The 12,085-nt window shown below is 37.4% G+C and overlaps 2 protein-coding genes across 2 annotated transcripts in view; one reads left to right on the forward strand and one right to left on the reverse strand.

Annotated features, from left to right (window-relative positions):
• The window catches only part of CTNNA3 (catenin alpha 3), a 1,251,491-nt gene that overhangs the window by 728,909 nt on the left and 510,497 nt on the right, over positions 1-12,085 (reverse strand). The window lies entirely within an intron of this gene.
• The window catches only part of LRRTM3 (leucine rich repeat transmembrane neuronal 3), a 157,218-nt gene that overhangs the window by 3,436 nt on the left and 141,697 nt on the right, over positions 1-12,085 (forward strand). The window lies entirely within an intron of this gene.

Here is a 12,085-nt window from a genome sequence, read left to right on the forward strand (position 1 = left end):
CTGTTGTGTTCCATTAAGTGTCCTGCACACACGAGTCCCCTAACGACTGACACTTCATTCAGATGTGTAAAGAGAACACATTCCAAGATATGCTTTCCACCAAGAGCCTCAGTCCAAAGGATGCTTTTGGTAACACCTCACTGAATGTACCAAGTAAGCCTTAGAGGGAGAAGACCAGCCCTATGGCACTCGGCTTTGCTTTTCTACTGCTGATGTTACGGTGTCCCTATGCTCATCTGTATTGTGAACGCATCCATCAGTATGATTCTGTACCGACCCTGTTGGCACTGTGCAAGCTGCATGCGTGGTTTTATGTCGTAGGTGAAAGTTTATTGACTGCAGCTCAAATATCATAGCTTCTGGATTTAAGTAACTTTGACCACAGTTCATTAAGATTTGAGAAAAATGTCTTTAGCCTGTATCCTCTTTCATCCCCCCAAACGAACAATTCAATTACAGTAGTAAAAATCAGGAATTGCAACGTTAAGTCTGTTTCATTTCATTTGGCTTGCCAAACCATGTCCCTGTTCTTTCAAAACAGAATCGCTGCAGCAAAAAAAAGCAAAAGTGAATGGCTATTTTTACCAGCATTTTTATATAGTCTGGGGGCTTTTAATTTGCTGACAGGCAAAAATCCAGGCAAGTCACCATGAAATATAATTGCAAGGAAGCCGGTTTATAAAATCACACTTTTATAAGCAATAAAGAAAAAGGAACATTTAAAGTGGACTTTGGTTTTAATTAAATTGGAAAATAGATGGCAGTTCAGAAAAGCATCATAGCTACAGTATATTTACCCATGAAGAATTGTTGACTATACATTTATTAATGGCAAATTGTCACAGAGTCCCAATGGATTTATAATGCAGACACTTCCTTTCAGTACTATGAACTGGATGACTGAGCCTACTGTGATGTTTTTCACTGAAGTTGTAAGTTTACATTTTTCATAAAATGTCAGTAAATACATATTCCATCTAAAAAAGAAATTTTCTTTGGTCAGACTCATTTTTATCTGTACTAAAGATGACTGTTAATTAAATGCAGTGTTAAAGTGAAAAAGCTCATTTCTATTCTTTGACTTGACCTTCTGCCTCATTTGTCATGGATACCAAATAAATTTAAGCAAATTTATACTTAAATTTTTGAATTCTTGCAAATTCTCAGTGCTCTGGTACCACTAGTATATACAAAATATATGTGCTGTATTGGAAAGTGTTCCTAAAATTCAAAGCCACTTGGTGGGTAAGATGGAGTGAATGACCAGCATTTTAGGGGCTAGTCATTTTTTTTATTGTGTAACTTTAATTCTTTATGAATTTTATAATGAATAAGAACCACAATAAAATCCCTTAGAGAGTAAAACTCATTTTGATTCAGAACATGAAATTACAAATTTAAAAAAAAAAAGATCTCCCCTTTTGGGGAATGAAGCTTCTCTAGTTCTTCATCTCTTCTGAGCTCAAATATTTAATTCTTGTCAGTAAGACAATAACTCGTTCACCACCACAAATTTAGCAAAGCCACCTGGAGAATGTTCTCCTCAAAAGTTGTTGCCCTCCCCAACCCCAGGGCACTTTCTGGACTTCAGATCATAAATCTGTTTTCTTGACTTTTTCAAACTCATTGCATATTTGAGAGATATCATTGATATTCCATTTTCTAATGCAAATTTCCTCAAAGATGACAACAGTTCAATAAACAGCCTAACCTGTTGAACTGCACAGCAGAGACACATGGAGGCGGATGGGCGCAGTCAGTGCTTTGAATGCTTTGTCAGAGAGAGGATGCGATTTAGTCTCTGAACTGCATGGGTTTGGCCCCCATTTTTGTAGCCCCAGTACCCACAGTGCTACCGCAGCATGAAGTTAATAGTCCCAGTGTCACGGTCTTCTGGGAAGTACTTATGCAAGATATATTCCTTTTAAATTAGTTTACATTTTCCAAGGATGTTGACATTACATCTTTTCAAAGAACTAAAACCATTTTTTCCTTGATTTAGTGAATCAACTACCTAAGTAGACAACAGGCAATAAACTGTATTTCTGTGGAGCAGGGGTGACCTCCAGTGGCGGCTTAGACTAACCACAGCTATTCACACGTTTTATACAGTTTTTAAGTCCTGAATCCTTACAGAAACGTCGTTGACAACATATAGCTTTTGATCTGTGAATCATATTGGAATTTATTTAGTTCATCTCCCTGGGAAATTGAGTTATAGTGTTTTTTTAAGTTATTGTTTGCATAGTTACTTATCTAGTAATGCAGTAATGCCCAAACAGAGGCCATAGAACTAGTACTGAGGACTTGAAATAAGTGCCCAAAGATGATGAACAAGTTGTAATGTAATAAGAATAAATAAGAATTATTTTAAAGCATTCATATTCATCTATGTTGGCCACATATATATTTTTTCATTAAATGGGTTAACGTTTCTCATCAGCAGGATACTGAAATATGATGTAATTTAGGTTGGAGAAAAATAAACTTCAGTATTAACACTGAAAGAATCAGCATCAGCTATTCACTAGTCAGTAGGAATGTCTGACTATCACATGAGGGAGGCCTCCCCTTCCGGCTGCAGGACTCTCCAGTTTGTCAGTCATGCCAGTGACCTGTGCTTTGCCCCATGGCTCTCTCTCCGCTTCCTCCCTCCCCATTGCAGCCAGCTGAACACGGGTTCCATTAGGCTCTCTGACAATGATGTTACAATCCAAGAGGTGATGATTCATGGATAATGAAATTATGCTCTCCTTCTGGGGAAGGATAATGCAGAGTCAGAGTCATAGATTTGGCAGGGGTTTGGGGGGGGGGAAGCTGTAGGTGCATGAAATATCTCCTCTTCCCTCCACGTTTACCAAGAAGAGAACTTAAGCAGTTGATTTAAACTGTGAATTAGACTAGCAGAAAAAACAAGCATCAGGCCATGAAGCCTAACAAACACAAAATGAGTTCCACATATGACACATGAGAATTGAACCATGAGGAATGAAAAATTCAGAAACTGTGTAGCTTCTTGTATTTCCTTTTCCCCTGGATCTGTAGCAGAGCCATTGTGTTCTCTTAGCTAACTGCATTAAAAATCAGAGGCAGCTGGAAGATACTATGAGCATGAAAAGTAATGTTGGTAAATTTGAATTATAAATATTGTAAGAGAAATATAATTAATGAAAGCTAAGTAGCTTGTATTAAGGGACCCTGAAAAATGAATAAAAAACACACAGGTGAAAATGACAGTTTCTCTAATCTACAATCTAATAGCCTACAGTATTGGACCCAAATTTTGCTTAGTCTCCAAACCCATTGGTGATACTTGCATACTGGAGTAGAATACAGTAGAAATGCTATAGAGTAATCAACATAAAATAGCTCTTTTTTTGAGGAAAGTACAGCCATATGTGGTAGAGTACAGGTCTTGGGTTCAAGATTTTCTGACACTTGCTAATCAAGTGATCTCAGGCAAATTATTAGCTTTTCTAAACTTGAACTTCCATATCTGTAAAAAGGGCATATGTTATTTGACTTCACATGGTAATTGGGAGAAGGGAATAAGAGAAGTACTTTGTAAACTACTTATTCTTTTCAAAGAGTGCTTCGTGAGATATTGAGCTGTGTTTGTCAGTGTTCTATGTTTGGTCTGGGTTACAAAGACATAGCTAACCTCTGTATTACACAAGCCCAAATCCACTTTACATTAATGGCAGTGAGTCTAGATCTTAATTTGTGTTTGACCTTTAGTTTCCGTAAAAAACACAGTTTCTTCCATCCCATGTTATCTAAGTCTAGGAGTTTATCAATAATGATCACAATGTACAATAAACATAAATAAAGACACCAGCCCTAGAACACTGAATGGAAAGATTATCAAAGTGCATCAAATTTTAACTGTTTACCAAATCAGGTCATTATAGCAAGGCCTTTGAATCAACATAGGTTACTTATCCATCCCTTTTCCAATACCACTATTTTGAGCCATTGCTGACTTTATAAATTCAACATTTATGGCAAGATGACATTGTTATTGAGCAAAAAGGTATTAATCACATGACATCTACTCTGCTGTTTCATTTTTTTCCCAGTGAAAAAGTATCCAAAATCTTCCACTAGTATCGAAATTACTACAGACTTCATTTTTAGTAATTGTCATTAAAGATGACTGGATTTAAAAAAAGTAGCCTAAGAATACAAAGGCTTTTTTTGAGTAACCACCAATTCAGTTATGCAAAATTAAATACTTAAGAGTCTTCATGGGCCTCTCAAGAAAAAATTTACCAATGTAATCATAAATCTGTCTTCACTGGATGTAGCTGGTTTTAACAAGTATGATATAACAGGTGTAATTCCAAAATTCTCATAATTTAAGTTGACAAACTGTTCCTGTTTGTCGGCTATGTTTCTCTGGAATTTCTGGAGAACAGAGAGAATAGTGGTTTTTCATTTGGAAAAAGCATTTGAGAATTTTATGCTGCTTGACCTTCATGGGATTATTGGTGGATGTTCTTGAGTTGGGTAAGAATTCTAGGAACACAGGGAGAATACAAATGAAAGAGCAAGCAGAGGTAATCTATTTTACAATGTACTTTCTAGTAACAGAATATCTACATACAATAATTCATTTTATTGGAAAAAGAAGCTTCTATCTTACTCTATTCTGCACATATTATAATGAAAACTCATAATTCTCTCTCTTTATTAATCTTCACCCAAGGACATTTTTTTTCTATTGATTTTTTAGAGAGAATGGAGGGGAGGGAGGAAGGGGGAGAAAGAGAAAAACATCCACGTGAGAGAGACACATCTATTGGTTGTCTCCCTCATTGGTTCTTCTCCCTCAAAAAGAAAATGTCCTCAAACAGTGAGGCTATACTATTCAGTGGTGTTCATGGCTTCAATGGCGGGTTATACTTTATAATTTTCTTGACAATTCTCTATATTTTATTTTTATTTTCCAAGGACTCCCACCTCACCCCCCCCCCATGAATTTTCTTTATTCCTTTCTTCCACTCTTAAATTATTGCTCTCTACTTCCTATACAACAAAAAAATATCTTCCCTCAAATAAATCAACACAAATTGGTCATCTCACTCAAAAAACAGCCTATCTCCAATGAAAAAAAATTAAAACTTTAATGAACTTTAAGTCTTCCTGACAATCTCCCCTTTCCTCTATAGCTGACACACTACCTCCTTAGTGTCTACTTATTTTCAATGGAGGAAAGAAGAAATATAGTTGAATTACAGGATGGTAAAATATTAAAGCCCACTATTTCCTTTTAAATTAACTGACTCCTAGAAAACTGAATTTAGGACTTTATGCATGGGAGTGCTCAACTACATTTCACAAGTAAGAAATACTCAGACCAGTCATCAGAATTTTGGGGAATAAAATGCAAATATCTTTGTCTTACATATAAAGTGACAAGGCAAATTCTATACTTAGCAAAGGCAATTTCTATTAAAGCTTAATTGTAATAATTACCATCTATCCAGGGTGTAAAATATATTTTGCCAGTTAAGAGCAAAGGACTTCAATGAAATATAAATCCTTGTTCATCACTCTTGGGGCTCTAACTTATTAATGAAGAGGGGTGAAAAGACAATGTCCTCAAACAGTGAGGCTACTCTTCAGTGGTGTTCATGGCTCCAATGGCGGGTTATACCTTCTGAAAAAAAGAAACATGTTCAACCCCCTTTTGATGCAATCCACCAGAATCCCACAGGAATATTTAAAGGAGACTTGTAGAAGATATTATGTGGAGGCTAAAGTAGTCGAGTGGCCTTAAGCCTGTGATAAGATTACAACAGTAAGAAGTCTAAGTTTAAAAATGAACTTAGCACTTTAGGATCAGTATTGGCTTGTGCTCATTGATTTGGGAATAAATTTTGCATTCTTTTCACTAAATTTTAAAGTGAAAAGGTGTCAATAGTTGGGATACTGCCATTTATCCTATGAAAAGTTAGGTAACATCACTGAATGATGATTCAAATGGAATAACATATTACATAAATGTATTTGCTAGGCTTGTCACTGGTACTTAGGAAAAAAATCCATATCCTTTCTATAAGGTGATATATTTTTATTACACATTTGAGTGTGTGTATTTTTGTGTAATTGAGTTATTATTTGCAAGGAATATCTACATAGTTTTTTAAAATATAAAAACACAGTCTTTATATTGACTCTGTTTTCATCCATTAATCTTATACCTTGCCCCTTCTTAAAAGACTGCCCTATAAAATAATTCATACTCTACCCCAGCCGTGGGCAAACTACGGCCCGCGGGCCAGGTCCTGCCCGTTTGAAATGAATAAAACTAAAAAAAAAAAAAAAAGAGACCGTACCCTTTTATGTAATGATGTTTACTTTGAATCTATATTAGTTCACACAAACACTCCATCCATGCTTTTGTTCCGGCCCTCCGGTCCAGTTTAAGAACCCATTGTGGCCCTCGAGTCAAAAAGTTTGCCCACCCCTGCTCTACCCACAGAAGACTTTTCAAGCCAAATTATGCATCTCTAGTTCCCATTAAAAATGATTTCCAATAATTTGTCATTAGCATATCCCTCTGCTAGGTAAATTCTAACCTTCCAGTAGAGTATTTTTCTCAACCCGTGGCACCCACTCCAGCCCATCACTCATCATTAAGAGGCAGCATGCACTTAGTCCTATGGACTTTTACAGGGAGGATTGAGGAGTAAGTGTAAAAATCTACATATATTTTTATGGGCTTCACTTTGGTTGTTTTTATGGTCTAACACACAGAGCTGTGTGGGGCCTTTTCCACTGACTTTTTAGAGAGAGCGGAAGGGAGGGAGGAATGGGGAGAGAAAGAGAAAAACATCCATGTGAGAGAGACACATCGATGGGTTGTCTCCCTCATGGGCCCTGATCTTAATGCAAAAGCATTAAGCTAGCTGTAAATTCAAAAAAAAAAAAAGGACAAGGTAGATTTTTTAAAAACAGAGTCCAAGGCTCACATCATCTATTTATTAATCTACCAATGATCCTAAACGATGAGCATGCTGTATTTCACTTTCCCGACATCTGATTTACCCTCCCAAGTTCACCATCATATTAAGCTTCACATTCCTTCCATTTTCCATTGCCAACAGAGAGGTTTCTTGTGCTTGCTTTTTGGGTGTTTGCTTTGTGTTGTTTTCTGCCTGCAGATATTCTCCCTGTTGTTAGAATGTATCACTTTCCCTGCTTTTCTAGAATCCCCACATTGGATCCTGTCAGAGAGTCACAGGGAAATGTGTCAGTTTTATGGTTGAGGCGATCAGACAGACAGACTGGGTTTGTCCCTAGGCTGCAATCTAGACAAGTCTGGGATCTCTGCCTTCTGTCTCCCCAGCCTCCCAGTGCCATGCCTTTTCTCTCGGTTCCTTTCTTTTTACCAAATATCTAGACCAGTGTTATTGTCCCTCGCAAGAGCACTCGCATTTAAATAACAGATCTTTAACTAAAGGTGCGAAAGTCATATACTAAGAGCAAGCATACCGAGCAGGGTTGGGTAAAGTGTTTCTGGGGGCAAATGGCATTGCAAGCACTTGTTAACATCAAAACATTCAAACCTGTAAAGAATTTTTGTGAGTTTATTTGAGCCAAACTGTCGACATATGCCGGGAAGCAGAACCTCAATGGATTGAGATAATGCTCCAGGAATGGCGGGTTACATCTATATTTATACATCAGAATCAAAGGAGGGACGTCGGTGGGTTACATGAGATCCATTGGTGATAGACCAGAGAGGTGGGAGAAAGCAAAACAGCTTTCTGGGATTGGATAAAAAGTAAAATGATAGGTACATACTTAGGTGGGTGGGAACAATTAACATGATAATGAAGGAATTTGTGGTCTCTGCCCTGGCGCCCAGCACATTAGGTTGTGGCCCCAGGGGTCCAGAGAAAGGGAAGTTACAAGTTACCCAGACATTTCAAGGGTATGTTATTATAGATGCAAAAAGACAGATAGGCTCAGTTAAGGTAAAGGTTGACCTTGTCAGTGAAGATACCGGCCTAGGATGTAACTACCCACCATAACTGCTTTTAGTTAAAGTTTAATTTCAGACCATCCTTTGTGGTTACTTTAGGTCTCTGAGTTTGTAAGACCGCCACGCAGGCCTTCCTTGAACTTGTGAGGTTAGCACGTGGCCCCTTTCGTCCACGCACTTAAGAAATCATCCTATATAGATGCCCCTGGATTTTTCTCAAAGATAAGTTTGGGCCTTTCCAAAGGAACCTATGCAGGGCCGATAATCCAGGTTTCATTCAGTAAACTATAGTTTGAGAAGGATCTTCAGTGAATTCCATATGCACAGGCTTTCTTCTTAGTTTTTCTCAATAGAGAGAAAATATTGTATAAAAGGAAAGTTGGGCTAGAAATCCAGGAAGAACCAGCTTGGATTCTGGCTCTGGGACTTAATAACTAAAAACTCCCGAGTCTTAGCTTCTTCATCACAATAAAGAATAAAACAATATAATCATCACAGAATCGTTATAAGGTAAAGAATGAGGAATCAGCATTTCTTGAACATTTTATGTACTTTGCTTTGGACAAATTAGATGTATTATTATTTAATATTCCCATAGATCCCATAATGATTCCATGAGATGACATAGATAAAATCACTTCGTACAAAGCTTGGCACATAATAGTAACTTTCCCTTTCCCTTTATTAGCTCTAACTGCTAACAATTTCAGTACCCCATTTTGTTTTAATAGTATCCCACTATTTATTTTTATATGGAATAGTAAACAGATATCTGACTTTCAAGAAATAGAATCTAAAGTGCCATAAACTCAGGGGCATCTGGGCACATGGTTAATACTGAACAGTAATGTGGAATATAAAAGCAGTGTCCCAACACTCCCCAGCAAGCCCAGCTGCATCTCCACCACTTCCCATGCCCTAGCACTGGCCCGGGCTTGAAGTGGCATGTGCTTCTCCACTTCCGTGCTTTGGTCAATCATTTTCCTTTGTGATGAAATGAATGTCCTCCCTTCCAAGTTCTCTTGGCAACCTCTGAGGCTTTCTAGAATAGATCCACCTCAAATTCCACTCATTCTAGAAGGCTTCTTAATCTTGCCCTTCGCTGCTTTCCGTATTTTGTACCTCTATTGGAGGCAACCCCACAAGCTGCCCTGTGTTCGAGGTATGAATGTGTATACAGACCCTTTTGGAGGAAATGGACCATTTCATTTCGTTCTTCTTCCCGTGAAAATTGTACAGCATTTTATTCATGGCTGTACAATTTAGATTTATTCAATTCAGATTGAATTGATATCGGTTGAATTGACTTACTGGTGATATTATAAGGTTACTGGTGTATTATAAGATAATTGTCAACCTCATATTTATGTATATAGTCTACATATACATTTTTGTTTTTATTTCATATATACTTTTCACATATTCTGTCTTCTCAGTTATCATTTAACTGGTTTCAGTTTAAACTGTTGCTATGTCATGAATAACCTACCAATGACTTTCCTTTGATAATTGCCAAAGGTATTAACATTTTAGGGGGTATGTTAAAGTGACTAAGAGCTAAAAAGAATGTGAATCAGAGAAAGAATATTTAATTCTAAGTATGAATACATCTTGATTTTAGTGGAGGCTCAGTAGTTAACTTTTGTTATAAAAACCATATACTCATGACTTCTCTGTCCACTGCCTCTTGGAAAAGGTCCTTCTCTCTTTAGCTGGGATGTCTCCTTATCTCATCCCCAGTCCCACAAGGCTTCTGCGTTAGACACACACCCAGGCCTCCTCTCTCTTACCAAACACACAAAGGGACTGCTACCCTACACTCTTAGAGAGATGAGGTCAGAGGTCTTTGTCTTTCTGATCTTATACACATTTTCAAAGCAACTATTCTACTGGAGGCTTCAAACATCAAATACTCAGAAGTTGACAATTGGCAATGCTCATCTTTTTTGTTGTTGTTGTTAATGCTCATCTTTATTACCCCCTGAACACGGCTTACACAGGAGGCTCAACTGACCCTATAGAATTGAAGCATGTGCCCTTTGTTGAGTGTCTCTCCCTTCCTCACTTCTGTTTACCCTCTTCCTCTTTTTCAGTGAATTTCGTTCTTCTCTCTCATCTCCACTTAGAACTTCTTTCAGTTTTTTTCCTCTATCCAACTTTTGCTTCTAAGTCAATTATCACTACTTGAATATGCATTTTCTGGCTTGGTTAAAAGGTAAATACTAATGTTTTTTTATGTCTTAGAAAAGCGCTAATTAAAATGACAGTCTAATAATTTAATTTAAGAGAGTCAAAAATCTATTTGTATTCAACAGCTTTGTTTAGTTCTATAAAGAACTGTAATTTTGTAATTGTAGTCCAATTTCAGAACTAGAAATAACATCCTCCCTAGTATAGTTTAAGTCTCATTTTTTATCACGATTTCTAAGGCAGGGCAGATTGTAGAACAGCTAAGTATTCCTCTTTGTGTGAGGCTCTGGGCCTTGTTAAATTTTGTCATCTATGGAGTAGATTCATTTTTTGGATTTATATAATAAGAGAACTGAAAGAAAACCTTTATTTAGTTATAAAAACTCATAGCTACAAGGATTTTTTGAGAAACTTGTAATCATTTTCTTAGCTTCAATTTGAAATTCTAAGCTAATTTAATGGACTTTTTAACAATATTGCCAAGAACAGCATTCCTTGTCCCTCTCTTTGTTATCCATTCCAGGGTTTCATGAACAGTGTATCATTTTTTCACCTCTAGCTTATAACTCCCTTGCTTAATATATATTCAGTGGTTATTTAAATTTTAAGAAGAATTTCTTTGTTTAATTTTTTACTAAAGAGGAAGAACTCGAAGTGGATGAGTTTTATTATCATTTTCAATTTTCAGTACTAGAATCTGCTTCGTCTAGCTCAGGTCTAGGGCCCTGGGTTCCATGACATACTTTGAAAAGATTAAAAAAAAAAAACACTGTTCTGAAATTAGCACTAATATACTTGAGATTCAAGAAATTCTGCATAGAGGGGCAGCTGAATGAAAAGAAGCCAGCGCTTAACTCACCTATAACCAATCATATAGATAAGAATTCTCAGAAGGACCTATTCAGTAATTTTCAATGCCAGGCTCACAAATTATATGTCCAGACGTCAAATTTGCACACAAATCATTGAGCCCCAACTATCTCCTCATATTCAACTCAGTTTTAACATCCAGCACTGTGTTGTGCAGAAATAATCAATGGTTAAATTATTCCCATTTTGTTGGCTCAGCTCACAGTAACCCACTGATTAGTGTGTGTGTGTGTGTGTGTGTGTGTGTGTTGTTGTTGTTGTTGTTGTTGTTGTTGTTGATGTTGTTGTTGTTTTTTTAACTATCTGATCTTCAGTTTGTATTTCAACTGTACCCAAGTGCAGATGCCATCTCTGGTAATATGACAAAACAGATTTCGGTTTATAAATGTTTCTGTGTGTGCCAAGAACAGCATGAATCCTGCAGTAACTGTCTGGTGGCCCCGGGGGTTGTAAAAAGGCAACCGAGTCTGCTAGAGAATCATTTTAGAGTTTATGAAACCTTCTCCACCTGTAATTTAAGAAAAAAAGAAAAAGCCCAACACTCTTAAAGAGCACGGGGGAAAGGCAGTTTAAGAAATAGAAGTCCTCTGTTTCCCCGGGAGGCACTTCACCAGGCAGACAGCCACCCCACAGTAGAGGGACCGCATTTCCTCAGCTGATTCGGTTCATTAACATGCAGGGTTACAACAGGCTCGCTCAGAGCCCAGAGCCCGCAGCTGAATGGCCGGGGTCTCCATTTCCCTCCAGTGTCACCCTGAACGTGAAGCGGCAAGCATACTGCCCAAACACAATTTGACTCGCTAAAATCCAGCACTATAAACATGCAATGCATTTCTCGGGCACATTTTAAAGGACGCATTATCAAGATTTATGGCAGGAGGATGGAAATCATTTGCAGCCAGGCAGCACCAGGAGAATATTCTAGGTTCCTCTCAGGATAGTTTTAAAGTAAAATTTACAAATAAATCTTAGGGGTAGAGTCCCCTTTCAATGCAGAAATCTTCAACTCTTTCCTTTCGAATATATGGAATT

Source organism: Myotis lucifugus, unplaced genomic scaffold (genome assembly GCF_000147115.1).
Source record: "Myotis lucifugus unplaced genomic scaffold, Myoluc2.0 scaffold_62, whole genome shotgun sequence".
NCBI lineage: Eukaryota > Metazoa > Chordata > Mammalia > Chiroptera > Vespertilionidae > Myotis > Myotis lucifugus.